This window comes from Bombina bombina, chromosome 2, assembly GCF_027579735.1.
Source record: "Bombina bombina isolate aBomBom1 chromosome 2, aBomBom1.pri, whole genome shotgun sequence".
NCBI lineage: Eukaryota > Metazoa > Chordata > Amphibia > Anura > Bombinatoridae > Bombina > Bombina bombina.
In genome coordinates this window covers 918,799,190-918,824,497 of record NC_069500.1, presented here as the reverse complement: position 1 = coordinate 918,824,497, position 25,308 = coordinate 918,799,190, and the positions used below count along the sequence as shown (strand labels likewise).

General features: G+C 40.5%; 1 protein-coding gene across 1 annotated transcript in view; it reads right to left on the bottom strand.

Moving 5' to 3' along the window:
• Positions 1-25,308, bottom strand: part of ADAMTS3 (ADAM metallopeptidase with thrombospondin type 1 motif 3) — a 357,608-nt gene that overhangs the window by 130,340 nt on the left and 201,960 nt on the right. The gene's annotated exons all lie outside the window — the stretch shown is intronic.

Genomic DNA, 25,308 nt, shown 5'->3' with positions numbered 1-25,308 from the left:
TTGAAAAATAAAGCATTTAAGCATTTTTTATTCAGAACTCAGAACAGCACTTTTTTTTTATTGGTAGATGAATTTATCCACCAATCAGCAAGAACAACCCAGGTTGTTCACAAAAATGGGCCGGCATCTAAACTTACATTCTTGCATTTCAAATAAAGATAACAAGAGAATGAAGAAAATTTGATAATATGAGTAAACGAGAAAATTGCTTAAAATGTCATGCTCTATCTGAATCACGAAAGAAAATATTTGGGTTCAGTGTCCCTTTAATTAACACAGATCTGTATTTAAAGGGACATTTAAGCCAAAACTGGAATCCACATGGATGCATTTCAGTTTTGAATAGAAGCATTTTTATAATATACATGTTTTGGCAAAAATGCTTCTAATAAAAGCTATAGCTGTTTCAAATGTGTATTTAAGTATGCACCGTGCACCAGCATTTTAAACACAGCACTTGCTCAGGGAGCCTAAGATGCTTGTATCATCTGGTAATAACTTAATTTGTTAAGTACTGACATGATGCAAGCCCCACTGGTGCTCTGAGCAACTGCAGTATTTAAAATGCTGGTGCACTGAGAATATCTAACTATCCTTCACACCTTCCTGCACGTGCAGAGAAAAATGTTAGCACTAAAACAGTGATTACTTTTACTAGAAGCATTTTTGCCAACACATGTATATTGCAAATATGTTTCTATTCAAAGATGTAATTCATCTATGTGAATTTAAATTTTGACTGGAATATCCCTTCAAGCAAAACTGATTTCTGTAACTTTTTTTTAATTACAGCTGATAATACTGTGTGTCAACCCTTTTTCATCTATCTGTGACTTCTTCTATTGCAGACATTATTTATGTAACTGTAATTTGATAATAATAATAAAATCATTTTTATTATAAAAAATAATAATATATGGAGCGCTAACAGTTATGCGCAAGCTAAATAGGGGTTTATCACGGATGTTTGAACGCATCAGGTTTTTTGCTCGTATTACAAATTGAAAATAAACATGATTAAAGTTAAAGGGACACTAAACCCAATTTTTTTTCTTTCATGATTCAGGAAGAGAATACAGTTTTAAACAGCGTTCCAATTTACTTCTATTATCTAATTTTCTTCTTTCTTTAGATATCCTTTGTTGAAGAAATAGCAATGCACATGGGTGAGCCAATCACACAAGGCATCTATGTGCAGCCACCAATCAGTAGCCACTGGGCATATTTAGTTATGCTTTCCATCAAAGTATATCAAGAGAATGAAGCAAATTATATAATAGAAGTACATTAGAAATTTGTTTAGCTCTTTCTAAATCATGAAAGAAAAAAATGTGGGTTTCATGTCCCTTTAACGAACATCGGGTTAGTGCAGCCTCAGAAATCTGTTTAACTACTGTATTTTGTGAAACAAAAAAATGTCACAAAGCACATCAAAAATACATTGCAAGGTACACTTAAAACTTATAATAACACCATCTAATAAAAATTGTTTAAAAAAAATATTGCACCAAAAAGTTATAAGGCCTCAAAGATATAAGGTTTCAGGTGTTAGACAATAAAAGGCAGGCAAATGGCTTTAACATAGACATTCATGCACATACATATCTAAATATGTATATGAAAGTACATGTACGACCTGTCTGCCGCTTCTGGAGAACTGTTGAATAAAAACCTGCTTAATTTGGCACTAGAAAGGGGCTAAATATTTGGCCATTGACTCTTCTGCCGCTATATGTGGACTTGCAACCTGTAGATTTATAACATCTACAATCAGTTTTATTTCAATTAACGCTACAGTTGTACTCTAACCACAGTACTTAATTTCAAGTTTAAACTTTGTTGTTATATCCCACTTAAATCTACAATGGATTTTACAACCTTTACATTTTGATGCTGTGGCTTCCAAACTTTAACTTTTCCTCTTGAATACATCGACCAAGCTTCTAGCGCAGGCTGGCCCTGCACCAATGTTATCGCTCCGATGTGTACGGTCTTTATACACACAACAGTCTCATTAAGCTGCACTAAATATGCCATATTTAATTGAAATATATTTTTATTAATCGCACTTTACCAACAATGACATCAAAAAAAAGCGAAAGAGAAAATACAGACTTTCAATCATTAGAAAACATCAGATCTTGGGGAACCAAGTCACATTTCAAAGAGGAATGTCCTTCAATAGAATTTCTGATTACAACGAGTCTCTTTTTTACTTGAGGTTTGTTCCGATGAGAATAGTCCCCCTCACTGTGTACGTGCTGTATTGCATTTTCAGGTAAGAGTGTGTTATTTAGATATAAACACATGGTCCCTCAAACATTTTCTAAACAATGTCCGTCAAGTATTATCTGTTTGGGGAACATGGAGTGTGTAGGAGGCATGATTTTCAAAGATTCTCAGCCTCCTTAACAATAACTCAAAACTAAAACTATGTAAACATGAAAAACAATAATCAATGCACAAATCAAACTTATACCTTAATATTTAAACGTTGTATTTTGTGTTACTAACATATCGAAGAGTTGGTTTCTCATCTTATCTTGCTCCCAAAAGTAATAACTAATTCCATTCCTCACCACCTCTTCTCTTCCCTCACATCCTGTCTCTCTCCCCTCTCCGTTCCATCTCGCCCTCAGTTACCCTAGAAGTCAGATTATTATCCCCTTCCAGCATCCAATAAAACCAGACTTTCTGAAATTGGGCCTCCGTATCTTGGATCTGTGCAGCAGATTCATACATTGAGTATACCAACTTAATTCTAGCTATTACCTCTGACCACGACGGTACCTCTGTCTTCCAGTATTTAGCGATCACTATTCTAGTCGTGGTGCACAGTATTCTAATAAACATGTTAATGTATTTGTTCAATCTAGGGATATGTTCATGCAATAAAGCTTGAGCTGGGGTGAGATCAATTTGTTCACTCAACACTTTTCCCAGTAGGGAAGACAATTCTTGCCATACTCTACGTACCTTGGGGCATCCCCACCACATGTGTAGATATGAACCTACCTCTTTGCACCCTCTGTAGCAAAATTTAGAGCTCTCTTTTCCCATATGGGCTGTCTTAATTGGGGTAAGGTACCATCTGAAAGATGTTTTTAATGCATTTTCCCTTAGATCGGCACTAATGAGGCCCTTACAGGTTTGGTGCAATGTTTCTTGCCATTTGTCTCTTTCTAACTCTTTATCTATATCTGCTTCCCATTTTGTCATTAATGTTGTCTTAGAGTCACTTTTAGAGTCTTGGATTGAAATGTATAGCCTAGAAATTGCCCTCTTAGGTCGAGCAGTTGCTGTGCAAAGGTGTTCAAGCTCAGTTTGTCTAATGTGTGTCGAGAATTTATCTATATATGTACGTACGGCTGATATTACTTGAAGGTATAAGAACCATGGTAATGGAAGAGGTTCAAGTTTCTGTTGGAGTTGTGTAAAGGTCAGCAATTTGCCCTGGGAGTACATGTCGGCTACCCTATATAACCCCTTGTTTTCCCATTTTTTGATGTGAAATTTAAATTCTTCGTTAACAATGAATTTCAAGGGCCGAATCTTTGTGTGTGAGGGGAGAATTCCCTCCCTGGTCCGTGTGGGTGGCCACTGTCGTCTAGAGAGTAATGTGATCTTATTCTGGTATATGGGATGCCCATCATTCAGTTTTTTAGACCAAAGGATGCCATCTGGAGTCTCCTGTCCCACCATCTCTGCTTCTAAGAGAGGCCATATTACATCTTCCTGTCTCCTACTCAAGAGGGAATCCTGGGCCAGTCTTGCTGCTCTATAGTAATCAAGTAGGTTAGGGACCCCTATCCCTCCCAGTTGTCTATGTCTGTTTAAGATAGTGTGAGGAATTCTCGGGTGCTTACTGTCTCTTAAGAAGCTATGTATGTCTCTCTGAAGGCTAGCAATGTCTGTAATGTTGATCCTGATCGGGAGCACCCTAAATAAGTATAATATTCTAGGTAGAGTCGTCATTTTTATCACGGATAGTCTCCCATACCAAGAAAAACCCATTTTCTTCCATTTTCCCAAATCAGATCTAATCGCTTTAAGTAAAGGGGTATAGTTTGCTTCATACAGCTTCGAGGAATGTGAGACCAACTTTATGCCTAAATATTTCAACCCGTCTAGAGCCCAATTAAAATCAAAGTTTGCTTCTATCAGTTTGATAGTATGCTTAGGAATAGAGAGGGGTAGCGCCTCACATTTATCTGTATTTATTTTATATCCCGAAATTTTGGAGAACTGCTGTATTGCTTGATATACATATGGTAATGAATGTAGAGGTTTAGAGATAGTCAGCAACACATCGTCCGCAAATAAAGTGATTTTATGTTGGAATCTTCCTACCTCTAAGCCAAATATATCAGGACAGTTGCGTATATACGCCGCCAATGGTTCAATGCATATGGCAAAGATCAGAGGTGAGAGTGGGCAACCTTGTCTGGTGCCATTGAGTATAGGGAAGGTTTCTGATTGGTGTCCTATCGCCCGAACAAATGCAGTAGGGTTTGAATATAACCCCCGAACCGCCTTCATGAAGTTGCCTTCAAATCCCATGTGTGACAAAAGACTCAGCATGTACTTCCAGTCAACCCTGTCAAATGCCTTCTCCGCATCCAATGATAGGACCAGAGAAGGCACTTTTCTGTCTCGCAATAAGTCTATTATCGATACCATTCTACGGATATTGTCTGGGGCTTCCCTATCCTTGATGAATCCCACTTGGTCAGGGTGGATTATACTTGGTAGAATATGTTTAAGTCGGTTGGCCAGGATTTTTGTCACAATCTTAACATCTTGATTGATAAGGGAGATAGGCCTATAACTGCTACATAAATTAGGGTTTTTCCCCTGTTTTGGTATTACCACAATTTTGGCTCTAAGGAGTTCTTCTGGTATCGGTCTCCCTTCCATGATATGATTTGCAAATGTTATCAAGTGTGGCACCAAGACTTCCCTGAATGCCTTATAGTACTCCCCCGGGAATCCGTCAGGTCCTGGGGCCTTGCCAGGTCTAAGGTCTTTTATAGCCGCTATCACCTCAGCTCTTGTGATCTCAGCATTAAGATTAATTCTGTCTCCTTCCGTTATCCCTGGCAAGCCTGCCTTATCCATAAAGGAGTTAAAAGCCTCCTTCGTCTCTGGGTTATGCTGCACTTTCGTGCCATCATATAATGTCTGATAAAATTTGGCAAACGTATCAACAATGTCCTGTGGATGAGTCGTGGTCTGGCCTGTCGGTGTCTGAATGCATGGAATAGAAAGGGATTGGTAATTGTCTCTAAGTTTTTTTGCTAAGTATTTGTCAGGTTTGTTGGCAAAGATAAAATAGTTCGTCTTTAGTCTATGTACAGCTTTCATGGAGTGTCCATTCAGCATAGATTGTAGAGTTTGCTTTTTTTCAAGTAGCTTGGTGAGTGTGACTCCAGAGTGGTTTGATTTGTGTAGTTTTTCTAATGTGGCAATTTCTGTGTTCAGTTGATTAATAAGATCGTTGTACTTCTTATTATGTAATGCCTTTTCTTTAATTAGAACCCCTCTGATCACCGCCTTATGGGCCGCCCAGGGTATAGCTGTGTTTTCTGTAGACCCAACATTAATTTTCCAATATTCTTGTAGGCTATGTAAAATCTTGCTCTTAACGGGCGGGTGTTTAGTGCTAGACACATCGTATGTCCATGTCCTAGTTCTCTTAGGATCCGCTAAGTCTCCTAGAGTAAGCGCTGTCAGAGAGTGATCTGACCAGACACATGGGTGAATATCTAATGAATGTATTGCTGGTTGCAGTATCTGGCTAGTAAATACGTAGTCTATTTTTGAATAGCTGTCGTGTGGTGCTGAATAAAATGTAGTGTCTCCTAGTCCACCATGTTGTGTTTGCCATGTGTCCTGTAGTGTGTGTTGAGCTAAGGCGTCTAGAATGTTCTTAGCAATACTCTTTTGTCTCTGCTTTTTCTTAGACTGTTGGGAAATTGTTTGCTTAGTCAGTGATTGTAGGTCAATGTTAAAATCCCCCGCCAATATTATTCTTAGTCTAGACCAGTCAGTTAGCAGATTCGAAATAACAGTAAAAAATTTATCTTGTTGTTCATTTGGGGCGTATATATTGCATAAAAGAATCTCTACACCTCCCAAACATCCAAACACTAAAAGGTATCTACCTTCCTTATCAGATATAGTCTCTCTATGAATAAAGGGTATTGAGGAGTGTATAAGGATAGAGACCCCTCTCTTTTTGGAATCCAAGGCAGAGTGATACTGCTTTGAGTAATCTCTTGCCCAGTATTTGGGGATAGTATCTTTCAGGAAATGAGTCTCCTGAAGAAAAATAACATTAGCTTTAAGTCGTCTATAATGTGACATGGCCGTCCTCCTTTTAACATCGGTGTTTAGTCCTCTCGCATTATGCGAGATCAAAACTATCTTAGGAATAAGCATCACAATTTGTACACCCACACTTCCTCTCAATCCCTCCCTTGGTATCGGGGACCCCTGACAACAGATCTCCCTCTAATAAAAGCTTGTTAGTTTCCCTCTTCCTACTCTGTCTCTCTAATTGTCTCTTCCTTTTCCTATACCTGTGTAGAGCATTTCCGCAAGATGAGCTTAGTAAAGTTATACAACATGGTGTGCATTGTAATATTATTAATATAAACAAACAAACACAATAACATAACATTAAAAAACAATTAAACAATTGAATGTGGATACATCGAAACCTGCACATAAAACCTGCACTGTGCAAGTCCGACATGGAATTTCAATTTTACATCATCTGCATTCAATGAAGAGTCCCAGACCCGTCTTGTGAGTCTGAGTTGTAGTCGGCTATTCGGCCGTTTTCAGCAACCCCTAAGTCTGAGGGGAGGCCCCAGAATGCAAGAGAGAGAAAAAAAAAGAGAATAGACATTCTCGTCCAAGGCACTCACATATTGTTTGGATGTCTTATGTCTTGGTTTTCTTTTTGTTAGTCACCTTTTTCCATTTTGGTCTTTGAGGTTTCGCCTTCAGTGACAATACAGCAGACGGGGTAGATTCTGAATCCTCCCCCAAGATGACCGGAGGTTCCAAGTTCAGGGATTTGCAGATTTCTGGGATCTCCTCAGTGGCTTTAATAGTAAGCATTTTATCATTTCGCATCACTTGCAACGCAAAGGGGAAGCCCCATCTGTAGGGGATGTTGTTTTTCCTCAGGAGAAGAGTGAGTGGTTTCAGCGCATATCTTTTCTGTAGTGTTTTGATGCAGAGGTCCTGGAAAAACTGAATAATACTGCCCTGGAACTTAAATGTGGGGTTGTTTCTGGCAGCCAGTAGAATCTTTTCTCTATCAGGGAACCGTAAGAGCTTAACAATAACGTCTCTTGGTGGTTGCTCTGGTTTGGGCTTTGCTTTAAGGGCTCTATGTGCTCTTTCTATTGGGCACTCAGAATCTGTCGGTCCTCCCAGTATAGCATGGAATAATTGCTGGAGATAACTGTGTAGAACTTCTGCTCCGATTGACTCAGGAATACCTTTGAGCCTGATGTTGGAGCGTCTGCTCCGGTTTTCCAGATCTTCAATTTTTTCTTCTAAATCTTGTATGTGTTGGCTGTGTGAGTCAAGAGTTTGGGAGACTGTTGTAATTTCCTCCCCTATTTCCTCTGTGGCTGTTTCTAAGGAGTCTACTCGAGTGCCCAGTTCTAGTATCTCTGTTTTAATGTCCGTAAGACTATTAGTGACTGTAGTTTGGAAGCTATCCATCTTCTCCCACAGTTTCTCAAAATTAGAAGTTATATCTTGTTTGGACACCAGGCCCTGCAAGTCTGCTTTAGTTGCGGGAGTTAGATCTGCAATTTCCTCTTCATTTTCTGAATCCGTGTCTTCCTCATTTTCCACCTGGGCAGCTTCTTGAGTCTTGGAGATCTTAGAGGCTTTGAAAAAGGTGTCTACTGATAAGGATTTTAGATTTTTATCTCCTTTGGTTCCTTTTCTTGTAGCCATAATGTGAGTGTTGATAGATCAGCTATTTTTTACTGCTTTTTATTTTGTGGCTGTTCAGTACCCAGCAGGTTTTTCTAAATGTCCCTTTTCCCTCTTTAGAGAGATTTCAATTCACCTAGATCTCCGCTGGGTATTATTGCATGCGCTATCACCACTGCACCCTCTCTATTTCTCATCAATCCCTACAGATATGATTAATAGATTATGTACGCCTCACCCCTCACAGTTTATGTGAGCATTTCTGCAAATTTGTTTTCTTTTTAGTAGGGATGGGTGGAAGGCGATGACATGACAAGTGATGCAATGATGGGTATAGAATTAGCTATAGTCATCCATGTCAGACTGTCCCAGTGCCGCGTGTCTCAGGCAGCTACATCCTCTTCATTATCTATTTCCAGGTTTTTGCCAGGCACTCACTGATTCCCCTCTCCCCAGGGAATTTATCCTCACAGGATGATCACGGGAAAGGGTAGTTGGGGTATGACCTGTCACCACTCACGGCTGACAGGAAAGGGGGGGGGAGAGGGCACTGACCAAAAAAAAAACCCACAGAAAAGCAAGGAGGAATTCACTTCTGAAGTCTTGTTGCGTTTAAGCAGCCTGTAGTTAGGAAAAACAGAGACACCCAATTCAGTGTCTGCCCTGGTACAGAAGAGTTAACTTGTGAGGGGTTAATGAATGCCTATAGTGCCCATAAATTGCTATATGGAGGAAAAGGATTGCAAGATATGCTGGATGGTTTTTGATACACTTTATTTGTTTATATATATATATGGAGGTGGGTGGTGTTACTGTTGATGGTTTTATATGGAGATTCAATTACACCTTACTCTCAGTAGTATTCAGGCAGTGTTATGCTTTTGTTTTTTTCCCCCCTGTTTGTGTGATCGTTTATTTGGGGATTTTAAGATCACTATGGTGTGCAGATTCCGTTCAGTGCCCTTGCAGGGCAGGGTAAGTTGCAGCTTTAATATCTTTGGGTGTGATTTTTCTGTTCTACTGAACAGCCAGGAGGCTTATTACAGCCCGTGAGCACCGGAGGTCCTACTGAGTCTAATTGCGCAGCTCTAATCCCTCTCTCCCTGCTGCGTCTTACTCCGGTCTCAGCCTCGCTATCACTTCCGGCTTTACTCTGTTGCCTGCTGTGACGTCACACAGCAATGGCGCTTTTTCGCGCCTCTTTTCCTCCGTCTATCTTTAAGCCGGTCAGCTGAAGTTAAGATCCCTACTGTCCCTCTGACTCACCGGTTCCTCTGCTCTTGCTGTATATGCATCAGGGGAGGTAAGTCTTGCGGGATCCTTGGGTTCCGGTCTGTCTGATGGCTACCTGCAGTCACGGCTCCAATCTCATCCCCAACAGGGGGAATAAAACACCGGTCTCTCAATCCTTCACTGCCACAGAGCTCCTGACAGCCACACATACAAGAATGTCCTTTGTGGCAGTGTATCTTAATACTTTTATGTAGCTAAATTTCACAGTTATGCAGGAGCTCTCTAAAACCACGTCTTCTCTGCTCTTAGGCTAGCTCCGCCCCCAGTATAACTTTTTTAAAGGGTATACCTGAGAGAATCTGAAGGGCTGCTTCAGGCGTGAGCTGTTGTAAGAAGTCAAATATGCCATATTTAAAGGGACACTGTACCCAAATTTTTTCTTTTGTAATTCAGAAAGAGCATGCAATTTTAAGCAACTTTCTAATGTACTCCTATTATCAATTTTTCTTTGTTCTCTTGCTATCATTATTTGAAAAAGAAGGCATCTAAGCTTTTTTTTGGTTTTAGTACTCTAGTGTGTCAGCTGGGGTTTCAATAGTGCGCACTAAATAATGATAAGTCTTACATCTGCTAAGAAAAATTTAGGGACAGATATGTGACACAGTTCAGATTGAGAAGTCTGCTATTTGCCCTTCCAATTCTCAGAAGTGTAAAACCCACAACTTTCAGGCTTAAATGGCAGGAAAAGGTGTAAAACTTAATAAATAAATGAAGTATGAAAGTATACAGCAAATATGTTTTACTACACATAATTAAACCGTTTACATAATAATGCCAAGTGTTTTGAGTTTCCAGTCCATCTAACCCAGCTAATAGCCTCAATGTGTATATCAATATTGGGACTAAAATTACAATACTAAAAAAGTGTCTAATTTTCTAAGATATGAAAAAATATACACAATTTTATAGTAAATGTTTAAAGGTAAAGGAAACTCAAAAAAATGCATTTTTTAAAAACATCATATTTTGTTGTACAAGTCATCAAACACCTATTAGCCAATTTTTATTGTTTACCTGAAAATTGGACTTAAAAATATAAGTTCTGCCAAAACCTTCTATTGCTTCATTATGCTGTCTAATTACAGGGTTCTACCTAGGTAAAGCTATGATGGCGTCCCAAATGCGCATTTACATTAAGTTTAGGCAATGCATGCACATATCTATCTTTTCTCCTGGAATTTGAGCCGCCGCATTATCATCACCTCGCTGAGGCACAAGACATAGGAGTGGGACACCAGAGCGCTCAAGCCTGGTACATAAAAATGGAGGACTAGATTACAACATTTAATTGTGTATGCGAGTGCCCACACATTAGATTGCGCATGCTGAGATTGAGTAGAGAGAAGCCATTATTTAAACATGCTAATTAAGGGATCAGTGCCGCAGGGCCATTGATGGAGGGGATGGCATGCATTATGTGTAACTACAGCCTACATTTATGGTGAGCCGTTTACAAGGGAAATTAAAATATAATTGTCCTAAACATTAAAGCTTTGTTTCAAGGTTTAAATTAATTGGTTATAATAATTTTAACTATGTGATAATATATTTTTTAACACATTACAAAAGTAAATATTTCTAACCCTTTAACTTAAGACATAGGGGCAGATTTATCAAAGGGTGAATGCCAGGTTTGGTCATACAAGCCTTCAATTGCAATTTATGAAGCAGCAGTTCAAACCACTGCTCCCTAAATTCTCTCTACCACCTCAGAGGTGGAGGATTACAATCCCCCCAGACTGATCTGACCGGGTTGACAAGCCCTGCTCTTGTGCAATTGGTTGAGCAAGAGTGGGGTAGAGCTTTGCACTATTGTCTGCTTGTGCAATGATTAATACAGGCAACAAATGGTGGTCGCAAGTTGCATTCCAGTTCAGACAGGTTCACTATCTGTAAACCTTATGCAGTGGGATAATAATACATTTGCCACATAGTGACAATTCAGCAGGGCTGCCACTAGAAATTTTGGGGCCCCTGACTTAACCATTGATCAGCCCCCCCCCTTGACATGTGCAATTTTTGACCAAGTGACTAAAACGTATATGCACTTTATTCTTAAGTGTCTATTTAAACTTGGAAATGTTGTAAAGGAAGTAACATACAAACACACAGACACACTCATACACTGAAACACACTCACACATAAGGATTCACATATAGACACTCTAGCAGACACGCAAACACACACACACTCAGACACAGACACCCAAACAGACACTCAGCACTTGTTTACATTGACCTGACAAGTAATGAGGTAAACTATAGTTTTGTAAAAAAAAAAAAAAGGAGATTTAGAAAACAAAATATGGCGTTCTGATTATCTTTTTGTAAAGGAAGATGTCAACTAAATGATGACAATAGCATGCAGTGGCTAAAAGGAAGGGACCTGAACTGCCTAAACAATAATTTAAAGGTTAAATAGTAGATTGGGGACTTCTGGAAAGGTCTCATTAGTCTCAAAGTCTGTAGAAAGATGTGAATAATCAGTAGTAAGGTCAAAATGTCCTAAAAAGGAACAGACAATGGACACACACACACACACATAAACTCAAACTTGCACATACACCCGCGGAAACACTGACAGAGACAGCCTCAGAAAACACACAAAAGACATACACACACAGAGAGACAACCACATAAAACACAGAAAGACATACATACACACTCCCTCACTGAGACATCCACAGAAAACACACAAAGACATACACACACCCTAATTTCTACAGCATTGTCAAATAATCATTAATACACTGCTGCTAAAAAAAATGTTTTTATGGACCCCTGGCCCCACCATACAACTACTACCACACTGAAGTTACAATCTGAAATTGCACAAAGAAATAAAAAACATTTGCTAAGTAAGTCCTACCTCCTCTGCAAATTAAAGTGATCTGCCGTCTGACTCAGGCACACACTGTACAAAGTAAGTGCCAAGTCTGTCTCACACTGTGCATTGTGGTTTAGTGCATACACAGAAATCCTCTAAAATTCTAATACTTTACTCCTTGTAATAACATTTCCCATTCTCAATTAGCACTCTGCTGTAGTACCCACTGGTGGCTGCCAAAATGTAAATTTTTTTTTTGTTATTGCCTCATGGGCCCCCCCTGGCCCATTGGGCCCCTGACAGAAGTCACCCCTGTCACCCCTGATGGCGGCCCTTCAATTCAGTCTCCAGAAGTTTGGAGGGGTTTATCTTTTCTTCCTTTATATAAATTGCATTTTTTATAAATTATAATTTTTAGAATAAAAAATACAATATGCATTTTTCAAAATATATTATGTAATTGGCTAGAGAGGTATAAAACTGAATAATTCAATTTTCTGACCCTGGTTATTAATGGTTTCTTAAAACAAATCAATGAGGCAACTTATGGTCCTAGTAATATACCTATAACAACAAAATTTTAATACATTTTAACAGCACAATATACCACTTTACTCCTAAAGGAGAAGCAGAAGGACATAATACACTTTAAATGGCATATTACTTATCAGGACCAAGCTAATAATAAAAACAAAAGTTACTTATAAGACCTTCGTTTATAGAACTTTTTGGGCTTCATGTCCCTTTAACTTTGAAACTTTTGGGCCTTTTCTATTTTTTTGTGGGGCCTGTTAAAATTGTAAAATTCAGGCGGCTTTGTTAAATATGATGCAATGCTAATTTGGAAACATATACATTTTGTTTTTATGGGAATATACATTTTTTTTTTTTTTTTTTTTAAAGGGAGACTAAAGTCAAAATTAACCTTTTATGATTTATAAAGACAACAGAATTTTAAGCATATCCAAGAGTGTATAAGTGTATCAGTCTGTAATTGGCTGATGGCTGTCCCATTATACAAGGGACCAGCAAAGTGAAGGATATTTTGAACTTTGTGAGAAAAAAACATATATTATGCTTACCTGATATTTTCCTTTTCTTCCGTTGGAAAGAGTCCACAGCTGCATTCATTACTTTTGGGAAATAAGAACCTGGCCACCAGGAGGAGGCAAAGACACCCCAGCCAAAGGCTTAAATACTCCTCCCACTTCCCTCATCCCCCAGTCATTCTGCCAAGGAACAAGGAACAGCAGAAGAAATATCAAGGTGAAAAAAGGTGCCAGAAGAATAAAAAGACGTCCCACGTAGAAAAAGGGTGGGGAGCGGTGGACTCTTTCCAACGGAAGAAAAGGAAATTATCAGGTAAGCATAATTTATGTTTTTCTTCCTAATTGGAAAGAGTCCCCAGCTGCATTCATTACTTTTGGGAAAACAATACCCAAGCTAAAGAGGACACTGAATGCCAAAACGGGCAGGTACAATAGGCTGCCCATTCTGAGGGCACCAAGCCAGAAACCACTACCTAACAAAAACCCTGCTTCGTCCAAAGCCGAGAAAACTTTGAAAAGGAAAGGCCCCAAGGGCACTGACCCGAAGATAGTCCAGAAGCCTAGCTAGAGACCGCAAAATCAGACTCAACTGAGCCAGCAGTCCTCCAGGAGACGCCATCGCCCAACAGGCGGTCTCTCACCAAGGGATAAGGCAAGAAGAACCGAAAGGTCACTACAAAATCCATAAAAGGAAAACCCCCAATAGCGAGCCCTGCTCACAAAGACCCAAATGGGTCCTGACAGACAAGGGGAGGCTATGCCCAGATCAAGCAGAAACCAGATGTTTAGGACCAGGCCTCGAAACAGATAAACCTTTCTCTCAACATCATGCAAAAGCACCAAAAAACAACTGAAGGAGTCCTCACATCGGCAGAACTAAGAATACTATAATATTCAGATAAAAAAAGAACGTGTAACAGACCCAGACAAAAAAACCCTGAATCAAGAACACGCAGCCATCATTAGGATGACACCGAAGAATACTTGCTGAGAAGTAAAAAGCGGCCAGCAAGAGAACAGATTGCAAAAAGGAGAACTCCCAGACAGAGGGCACACTACCAGGCAATCAAAGCCGCTAGACCGACACACAGGGCTCCAAAAGGGGAAGCACATAACCTCAACAAGACCCACTGCACCCCCAAGAGAGAGAGAGAGAGGTAACACCCAGAACCCGAAGGTGAATGGTAACCCGAGACCCTCAGCTTGTAAACCCAGGGGGCTAGCTACAATGCCAACCTAGATCCTGAAGATGACAACGCATCTCAGAAAACACACCCAACCGGGCCAGCCAAAGCATCGGTAGGTCTTGAAAACAGAACAGAAGAACCCCAACACCAGCTCAAAAACGAGCGAAAGAATGGACACAGCCATCCAAACAGAGCACGGGTGCCAACCTGACTCCTTAGAAACAGATGACAAGGCCGTAGAGTCAAATGAATCTAACAAAAGGCCCACCATAGTCTCAACACGGAGCCAGCAAGACTCCAGATGGAACATAACCCAGAGAAAAACACCCCTCTCTGAAAGGTTAACTCTCAGTTCCAACCTCCTGAATCCAAGAGAATCCCTAGAAAAAGGACCACACCTCCATAAGAAGGAGAATAAGCCCCCCACCCTAAGAAAAGGGATGGGGCCAAAAAGGCAGAGCACCTGCCCACAAGACACAGATCTCCAACGCAGATGAACTTGGAAGGAATCCCCCTAAGGAATTAGCTTGCTAACACACATCCAATGTGTTTGCAAACCCATTTGCCTGCAGAGCAGTAAATCCATAAGGTTACCACAGCAAGCTGACCAAGGGAAACCAACCATAAAGGCATAAGTCCAGCCCAATGAGCATCAGCACTCAGACAACCTGGCCAAATGTGACCAGGTCAATTAGTCCAAGTAAAAGGACATAGCCCAAGTTCCCAGGACCTGGGGAACCCTGAACCAGTCCTAGAGCCAACAACTTCACAAAGGAAAACACTGAGCCAAGCCTCAGCAACCGGACGTACCAGGGAGAAAACAGATCCAAGTCCCCAATTGTTTAAACAAACAATATCCGAGAACATAACACCCCGTCTGATATAAAAAACCAGACCACAGGTAGATATCAATGCAATATCCAGATCAACCCAGATAATGAGATAACTTGCAAGTCCCGATCCAAGGAAGAGACCACCCCTTGCCAAAGTCCAATGCTCCAAATAAGCTGTTTTAAAAGTCGTACAACGACACTAGAGCCCATAGACTCTCAAACAGCCGCAGGACAACAAGCAAGGGGATACCCCAAAGCCAAAATCACTTGAGAAAAGGCTGGTCTCCGCATCACTTCCATACAATCAGAGCATCATAGAGAGAAAAGGATGCACAGCATCCCCAGCTCAGAGCAGAGCCCAAGGAGACCACGCCCAGTGCCCTTAACAGGGCACGACTATATCCCGGAGGGGAATCCAGGTCCCTAAAAGGAGACCTAACTCACATGGAGACAACAGAGGAAGACCAAAAGGTCAATCACAGTCAATGTGCAATAGCTGCAGCTGGTCCCATTCTGCAACCCATCCGCTGCGAGGCAACTGAACTACCCAATAAACTACTAGCTGCTGAGAACTAAGTCCAGAAGGACAATTCCCAGGGTCTCAAAAGAAAAAAGGCTAAACTGCCCAACTCAGCGGTAAGAGGGCGCAAGCCCACCAACCCTCCACTACATGGGAAGGAGCTCTAGGGTCTGACCCAGACACTGACCCAGTCATCCAAATTCCCATAAGGATTGAGACAATCCTTCCTGCCTCACGGACCCACCGGTCCTCTAGAATGCCTAGTTGAACACAGAGGATAACATGAGCACTTGGCGCCTCTACCGGACCAGCCAAGCAGAGCGGCACCACGTGTCCGAACAGCTACCAGACAGAACTGAACCTAAACAGGACCAGCCTGCAATCTGGGTCCTAACCATCAAGCCCCATAAATCCTCGCTCAGAGGGGAAGAAGGAAAACAGACAGGACATCCTATCGGATGAAAGTAAAATACAAGGCAACCCGTAGGTTAACACCCAAAAAGAAACAGGCCTACCGCAGGACCAGCCAAACGGAGCCCTGATCTTCCAACAAAAAAAAAACTGGAAAAGATCTCAATACATGGACAATCAGGAGATTACATCATCCCCACATGTCTAATGAGGTGCGCCAATCGAAGAGCAGACTGAGTATTCCCGTATCCGATAAGCATAGGGTCGTTCAATAACTGAAAAAACATGTACGAGTAACACGCGATAGCGCGCAATTCTGTAACGAAAGGCACAACACTTATGGACAGTCGCACCCGCAGGGAACTGTACCGTCCAAGGTGGAATACCCGGGACAACAGGAGCAGGAAAGGGAAGGCATCCCCCTGTCCTTAAATTCTATTCAAATTAGGAAATAAAGGTTCATCAGGCAATATGACCTCTGGGACCCTTGAATTCGCCAAAAACTTCCTTCAGAAGAAGCGCTAATTCCTAAAACTAAAGTCTGGTTCCTCCACAGCTGGAGCTTGAGAGGCAGCAGACTCCGACCCAGAAAGTTCATACTCTGAAGTCTCAGAAAGAGCAGCATCCTTGGATAACCCTATCAGTTAAATCCAAAAATTATTTGATGTACTCTGGGAAGGAGTGCAATATGTAACCTTTTGCTTGCGCTTAGCAGGGCGAGAAAAAGCATTAAGGCCGCAGACACCGCCGTCTGAACTGCGCAGTAACGTCCAGAGAAAAAAAGGCCCCCTCCAGATGGAGGATCTGCAATGCTACGGGAAAACTGCATGTGTATAGAGATAACAATGTAGGGTACGCACCTCACTGGACGACAACCCCTCAGAGGTGGACGGCTCCGTGGTATCAAACATGTTTGATATTATCACATTATCAAGGCATATGGAACATAATTGATAGGGGGAACTAAGGCCTCCTCACCATATAAACAGGAATTACTCTTTAGGAATAGAGGGAGTGCCCTCAAAAGGAACAGAATCCTCCATCGCTAGTGCAATAACCGGAGAACTAGAGAAATAAAACATCTTATTTTATTCAAAAAACGGCACCCTTATACCCCAATGACTGGGGCACTCACCACCTCCTATGACCCAGACAGTACAGAGATTTATGACTCCTCTCTGATAGTCCGGTCAAGAAAGAGGGAATGATTACATAGTGCACAATTCTGGACTGACCCTGCTATGAGAGAAAGCGCGCCAAAGCTTGTAAACTGCATGGCTCTCAAAGTGAAAGTGAAACCTGTATATTCCTTAACAGCCTATGAGCCTAACATCTCACACATAAAGCAGCATAAAATCAAATAAACATTTAAGATTATTATTCCCCCCTGTTCAATAATCCCCCCTAAGGAGATATTAACCCTTGATTCTATAAAGATAAAAGGCGCCACACTGTGACCCTGTCTTCTGTTTTAACATTATGTAATAAAAAATGAAACGATCTTACCAGAATCTACGCCGTGAAACAGGAACACGGCCCTTCAAGTGTGACAGGTCGTAGCATCGCTCCTGACATGGACTTGAGAGAAAAAGCAGTCTGCAAAACTCATCAACGCTGATTGCTGTAGGAGCTGGTAATATGAGTCGGAATGGTGTCGCAAAGGGAAGCTCCCTCTGCATCTCAGGACTCTAACGTTCACCCAGACCCTCACTGAGAAGCTTATGGGGTTACTTAAAACTCCTGTCCAATTGCGAAGAGTAGTACCCTCCATAAGAGACAAAACAAATTCTGACACTTCTCTGCCAACCTCCTGGACGAAAGGCAAAGAATGACTGGGGGATGAGGGAAGTGGGAGGAGTATTTAAGCCTTTGGCTGGGGTGTCTTTGCCTCCTCCTGGTGGCCAGGTTCTTATTTCCCAAAAGTAATGAATGCAGCTGTGGATTCTTTCCAATTAGGAAGAAAATCTGCTGCTCATTTAAAACTCACAGTAATTGCTATTGCATTGTCTCTTTATTATGCACTTATATATTATGCAATTCTACTGTATATAATGGTCCTTTAAGACTCCAGTTACATGATGGGTTATATTTGTGAACATAATCTAGATGCAAACCATATAACCAATATATATATATATATATAGTAAAGAATTTGGATGCACTCGCCAGGATTTCCAAAGTTACCTTAAATGTAACGTTTCGGGGTGTTACCCCCTTTGTCACACATACAAATTGTTATTTTGAATTGTCTGACGATAGGGGGGGAACACCCCGAAACGTTACATTAAAGGTAACTTTGGAAATCCTGGCGAGTGCATCCCCATTCTTTACTACTATCAATATCATGGAAGCACCCTGGGTGGATGAAATGTTAACCGTGAGTGCTGGCCTGCCTGCTATCTATCTATATATATATATATAACAAACCAATTATAACCTTCCCAGCAATTCATCTGATTAAATAAATAATATGATGGAAATCACATTTTCTTTAGTTATTACATTAAAGGGACAGTAAACATAGAAAATAATGTTATATAATTCTGCACATAGTGCAGAATTAAATATTGCCTGCAAAGTTTTATTAAAAAATACTGTTTTCCAGACCCGCTCTCTGTGCTCTACTGAGCGGGTCTGTTTTTTACACAGAGCGCATCTGGCCAGCTGTCTAGTCACAGCCCGGACCGACCGCGCCATTATACTCAGTGCAGCTCGCTCCCGCTGTCAGACAGAGCAGGAGAGAGCTGCACTGAGTGTAATGGTGCGGTCAAGCCGGGCTGTGACTAGACAGCTGGCCAGATGTGCTCTGTGTAAAAAACAGACCCGCTCAGAAGAGCACAGAGAGCGAGTCTGGAAAACAGCATTTTTTTAATGTGCAGAATTATATAAAATTATACTTGAGATAAGAATCAGTGTATGTACTATCATTATGCCTCAACTTTACACTTGAGATAAGAATCAGTGTATGTACTATCATTATGCCTTCGTACTTAAAGTGAATGTAAATTTTTATGCAAAAGTGTCCGGTTTTTAAAAATTTGATTAAAAACAGGGGCACTTTAATTCATCAAAATTTACATTTCACTCCTGTTGTGAAAACAACTTACCTTTTAATCTTGACAGCAGCTCCAGCTTCCTCCACCCGTCGCAAAGCCTCTTCCTGGGTCTAAAATGAGGAATCAGGCTTCCTCCAATCACAGCGTTGAATCAGACACTGGTTCCCCTGGGGGGAAGCCGTGATTGGAGGATTACCTATCCATCATTTCTGACATCAGAAATGGCTTGCGACGACCGGAGGAAGCTGGAGCTGCTGTCAAATTTAAAAGGTAAGTTTTTTTTCACAACAGGAGTGAAATGTAAATTTTGATGAATTAAAGTGCCCCTGTTTTTAATCAAATTTTAAAAAAACGGGCACTTTAGCATCAAAATTTACATTCACTTTAACATATCAAGCACAGCAATAACACATTATTCATGTTTGATGGGAAAGTTATTCCAGATGGCATTCAGAGCATTGAATCAAGGATGATCTTTACATTCTTGGCGTGTAGAACTCTGAGTATTTACAGGTGTTTTAGGTCATTAGAATTGGTGAATAGCATCATTATGTGTTAACAGAGTCTACAGGGCAAAGCTTGTTTTGCTAGAGGATTTTCTGCAAACATTTTATATTGAATATATTTAAGGAACTTTCTTATGCTCTTCAGTTAAATGCATAACTATTACATTTACCATCACCTAATTCAATAGATGTTTTAAAAGCTTTTTTTAAATTTCTTAATTGCAATTCTGCTGCAGTGTTGTTTGGCTTGAACTGCAGTTCTAGATAAAATTGATCAATATTTTATTTGTTTATTAAAGGGATACAAACCCCAATTTTTTTTTCATTAATCATTCACATAGAGCATGCATTTTTAAGCAATTTTCTAATTTACTCCTAAAATCATTTTTATTCTTTCTCTTGCTGTTTTTATTTGAAAAGCAGAAATGTACCGTTTGGGAGACAGACTATTTATGGTTCAGCACCTGGGTAGCACTTGCTGACTGGTGGCTAAATGTAGTCACCAATAAGCAAGCGCTATCCAGGGTGCTGAACCTAAAATGGGCCCAGCACCTAAGCTTTACATTAATGCTTTTCAAATAAAGATAGCAAGAGAACAATTAAAAATTGATAATAGGAGCAAATTAGAAAGTTGCTAAAAATTGCATGCTCTACCCGAATCATGAAATAAACAATTTGGGTTTAGTAACCCTTTAAGGATTTTTCAGTTACTCAGTAAATTATTTACACTAACTAACTATTACAATTGTTTGGGTTTTGTATTTTTGTTTTGTTTTTTTTCTGTGAATGTCAGATTGTTTTTACTCAAATGTACGAAATTCTAGGAACTCCTGTGGTTTAATTCCTTACAGGGTTGCAACCTCACCCATGTTTTCCTGGACACTTATAAGTTACACATGCTACAGGGTAAGCAGGAAGGAAAGTGTATTGTGTTGTTCATGTGATATCCAGATGCACAATACATGTTCCGCCCTGCTTACCCTGCAGCATGCGTAACTCATAAGTGTCCACGAAAACATGGCCGAGTTGGCAACCCTAAGCGGCATGCTCTGTATGTTGGTCGTTGCAAGGGCTTCCAGGGCTATAGGATGCATACAGAAATAGTGTGTTCTCTATGCTGGTGATGAGACCTGCACTCCTACAGTCCTTTTCTATGGATTGATCAGAAATTTGAAACGTAAACATTGTGTTTGCTGCCCACCAAACTGAATGCAAGGCCAACCAGCTGTCTGCCTATATATCTATATTTCTGCACATACACATACAAATTATTAAAATATACTGGTTTAAGAATCAGTATGCCCATTATTAAAAAAAGCTTAAAGGGATCGAAAGGTCAAAATTGAAATGTGCATGAATTATTATTTTTTTCAAATGGAAGCTAACATTAGCAAAAATGCTTCTAGCAAATATTATTGTTTCAGTGACATATGCACATATCCTGCGTGTGACTGGAGGATCAAGATTCCAATCATGCCTGCTCATAGAGTGTGCATTGCATCAGTAAAGACTTAATAGTCATATAAGCCACTGCTGACTCTCAGAGGTGTGGTATATTAATGCTGGTGCATAACATATGTGCTTATGCTGCTAAAAACAGTAATAGCTTTAACTAGAGTCATGTTTTATAATGGAAGTATATTGCAAAAAATACTTCTATTTTACATTTAAAAGGTCACTAAACCCAAAAATTTTCTTTCATAATTCAGGTAAAGAATTCAATTTTAAACAACATTCCAATTTACTTCTATTATCTAATTTGCTTCATTCTTTAGATATCCTTTGTTGAAGAAATAGCAATGCATATGGGTGAGCCAATCACACGAGACATCTATGTGCAGCCACCAATCAGCAGCTACTGAGCATATCTAGATATGCTTTTCAGCAAAGGATATAAAGTGAATGAAGCAAATTAGATAATAGAAGTAAATTAGAAAGTTGTTTAAAATTGCATGTTCTTTCTAAATCATGAAAGAAAAAATTTGTGTTTCATGTCCCTTTAAATGTACCCTATCCCTTTAATGTTATTTTAAATTAACCAGAAGCATAGTACATGCTTCTCAAAGTGAAGCCCACAGTATCTTTTTATTTATCGATTATGATGTTGTTATAAAGTCTATTTATATTTTTCTATATTAGATATCAAGCAGTTTTTTTTTATTTAATTTACTTATTCTTTGTTCTTTTTTTGCCATGTTGAAAGTCTAGTGCAGTAATAGACGCAACTTCAATGCTTATCCAGAAATACATGGAACATTCAACATAATCCTAGAAAGCTTAGTGAGATAATTTCCCTGCTACTATATTATGACAATGTCAAATAGAAGCTGTTTTTAGAAATGATTTAAGTATCTAATGCATTTGCCAGACACATACCAAAGAATGTATAAGGTCATTGCTCAAAAAAAAAAAACTGATATAACAAACTTTTTATACACGTGTAGCATGAAAATCCATTAATTTAAATGTATATGCAATAATACTCTGCATAAATTCAGAAACATATATCATTGCAGAAAATATTTCTAAAGAAGTGACAACTTCTGTATAAACAATCTGCAAATATTATTTTAAATAAAGTAAAAGTGAAAATAAAACAAATAATTTCAACACAGTCAGATTCTAATGTTTAAGAGTTTACTATGTGAAAGAATTGATCACAACTCAGTTATTTGTGTCCTTTTCTGTCAGTATTCCAATCCCATTTGCTGAAATTAGCCTGAACAAATTGCAATACTGATATTTAAGATCTGCACTTTTAATGGGTACATAGGTAAAAACATAATTTATGCTTACCAGATAAATTCCTTTCCTTCCTGCCAGGGAGAGTCCATGACTTCATTCCTTACTGTTGGGAAATACAACACCTGGCCACCAGGAGGAGGCAAAGACAACCCAGCCAAAGGCTTAAATATCCCTTCCACTTCCCCTATCCCCCAGTCATTCTGCCAAGGGAACAAGGAAAAGTAGGAGAAACATCAGGGTATAAAGGTCCCAAAAGAAACAATATAAAAAAGGAGCCGCCCATCAAAACATAAATTATGGGCGGGGTCATGGACTCTCCCGGCCAGGAAGGAAAGGAATTTATCTGGTAAGCATAAATTATGTTTTTCCTTCCATAAGGCAGGGAGAGTCCACAACTTCATTCCTTACTGTTGGGAAAACTACACTCAAGCTCCAGAGGACACGGACAGAATAACAGGATGGAACAGAAAAAAAGAGGTGGACCCTATTCTGAGGGCACCACAGCCAGCAAAACTTTTCTCCCGAAAACACATCAAACTTGTAAAATTAAGAAAAAGTGTGTAAGGAGGACCAGGGAGCAGCCTTACAAATCTGATCCATTGAGGCTTTGTTCTTAAAAGCCCAAGAGAAAGCCACTGCTCTAGAGGAATGAGCCGCTATCCTCTAAGGAGGCTGTCGTCTCGCTGTCTCATAAGCTAAGCCGATGACACTCCTCAGCCAAAAAAATAGAGAAGTCGTAGCAGCCTTCTCCCCCTTACACTTCCCCGTATAGATGACAAACAAAGACGAAGATTGTCTGAATTCTTTAGTAGCCTGAAGATGGAAGCAAACGTTCCTTCGCTGAAGAAGGATTAAGACACAAGGAAGGAACAATATTTTCTTGATTAATATTACAATTCGACACCACCTTAGGAAGGAACCCTAGTTTAGTGTGTAAAACCGCTTATTCCCCATGAAAAACCAGATAAGGGGGGTCACATTGCAACGCAGAAATCACAGAAACTCTGTCCGCAGAGGCAAAAGCCAACAAAAAAAGAACCTTCCAAGATAACAATTCAACAGTATGCATAGACTCAAATGGAGCCTGCTGCAAAACACTAAGAACAAGATTGAGGCTCCAGGGCGGAGCCACAGATCTAAACACAGGTCTGATCCTAGCCAGAGCCTTAACAAAGGACTGCACATCCAGAAGCTTGGTCAATCTTTTGTGCAGTAACACTGACAGGGCCGATGTCTGTCCCTTCAGGGAACTAGCAGATAAACCGTTCTCCAGTCCATCCTGGAGAAAAGCTAAAATTCTGGCAACCTTAACCTTATGCCAGGAAAAGCCACGCTCTTCACACCAGTACAAGCAAGTCCTCCAAACTTTATGGTAGATACGACAAGTAACTGGCTTACGAGCTTGAATCAGAGTGTCGATAACACTCTCAGAAAACACTCTCTTGGCTAAGACTAAGCGTTCAATCTCCATGCAGTCAGCCTCAGAAAATCTAGATTTTGATGAACAAAGGGACTCTGTATCAGCAGATCTCTGCGACAAGGTAACCTCCACTGAGAAGATGAGGACATCCCCACCAGATCCGCAAACTACGTCCTTTGCATTCACGACGGAGCAACCAGAATCACTGATGCTCACTCCTGCTTGATGCGAGCCACCACACGAGGGAGAAGCGGTAACGGAGGAAAAAGATATATGAGCCTGAACCTCCATGGTACTGATAGGGCATCTATCAGTTCTGCCTGAGGATCCCTCAACCTCGACCCGTAACTGGGTAGCTTGGTATTGAGGCGGGATGCCATGAGATCTATCTTCGGCGTCCCCCACTCGCTGCATATCTCTGCAAACACTTCGGGATGGAGAGACCATTCCCCTAGGTGAAAGGATTTCCTGATGAGGAAGTAAACTTCCCAGCTGTCCTCACCCAGAATGTGGATCGATGACAGTGTACATCTGTGAGACTCTGCCCACTCTAGCATCTGAGATACTTCTCTCATCGCCAAGGAACATCTCGTTCCCCCCAATGATTGATGTATGCAACCGAGGTTATATTGTCTGATTGGAATCTGACAAACTGGGACAATCCCAGAAGGGGCCAAGCCTTCAAGGCATTGAAGATTGCCCAGAGTTCCAAAATATTGATCGGAAGGGAGGACTCCTCCTGAGTCCACAAACCTTGTGCCTTCTTGGCACCCCAAAAGGCTCCTCAGACGGAAAGGCTTGCGTCCGTAGTCACAATCTCCCAGGACAGTCTCAAAAAGCACGTGTCTTGGGACAGATGATCTGGACAGAGCCACCAGGAGAGTGAGTCTCTTGACAGGCTGTCCAGCACAATCTGTTGAGACATATATGAATGGTCACCGTTCCATTTTCTTAGCATGCATAGTTGTAAGGGTCTGAGATGGAATCTGGCAAAAGGACTGATGTCCATGCAGGACACCATGAGTCTGATTACCACTGAGGGTCTCAAGGAGGCCTGGAGGGCAAGACATGCAGAAGTTAGCTTCCAACATCCCTGATCTGTGAGGAATATTCTCATGGATATGGAGTCTGTTATAGTTTCCAGGAAATTCACCCTTGTACTTGGAGTAAGATAACTCTTTTCCAAGTTTATCTTCCATCCATGTGATCGAAGAAGACTGAGAAGGGACTCTGAATGTTCTCCACTAGACGAAAACATGGTGCCTGTACCAAGATATCATCCAGGTAAGGCGCTACTGCAATACCTTGTGTTCTGGCAATGCCTAGAAGAGTCCCTAGAACCTTTGTAAATATCCTTGGAGCAGTAGCTAGGCCAAACGGAAGAGCTATGAACTGGAAGTGCTGGTCCAGAAAAGCAAACCTCAGGAACTAAAAATGTTTCCTGTGAATCGGAACATGAAGGTATGCATCTTTCAGATCTATTGTGGTCGTAAACTGTC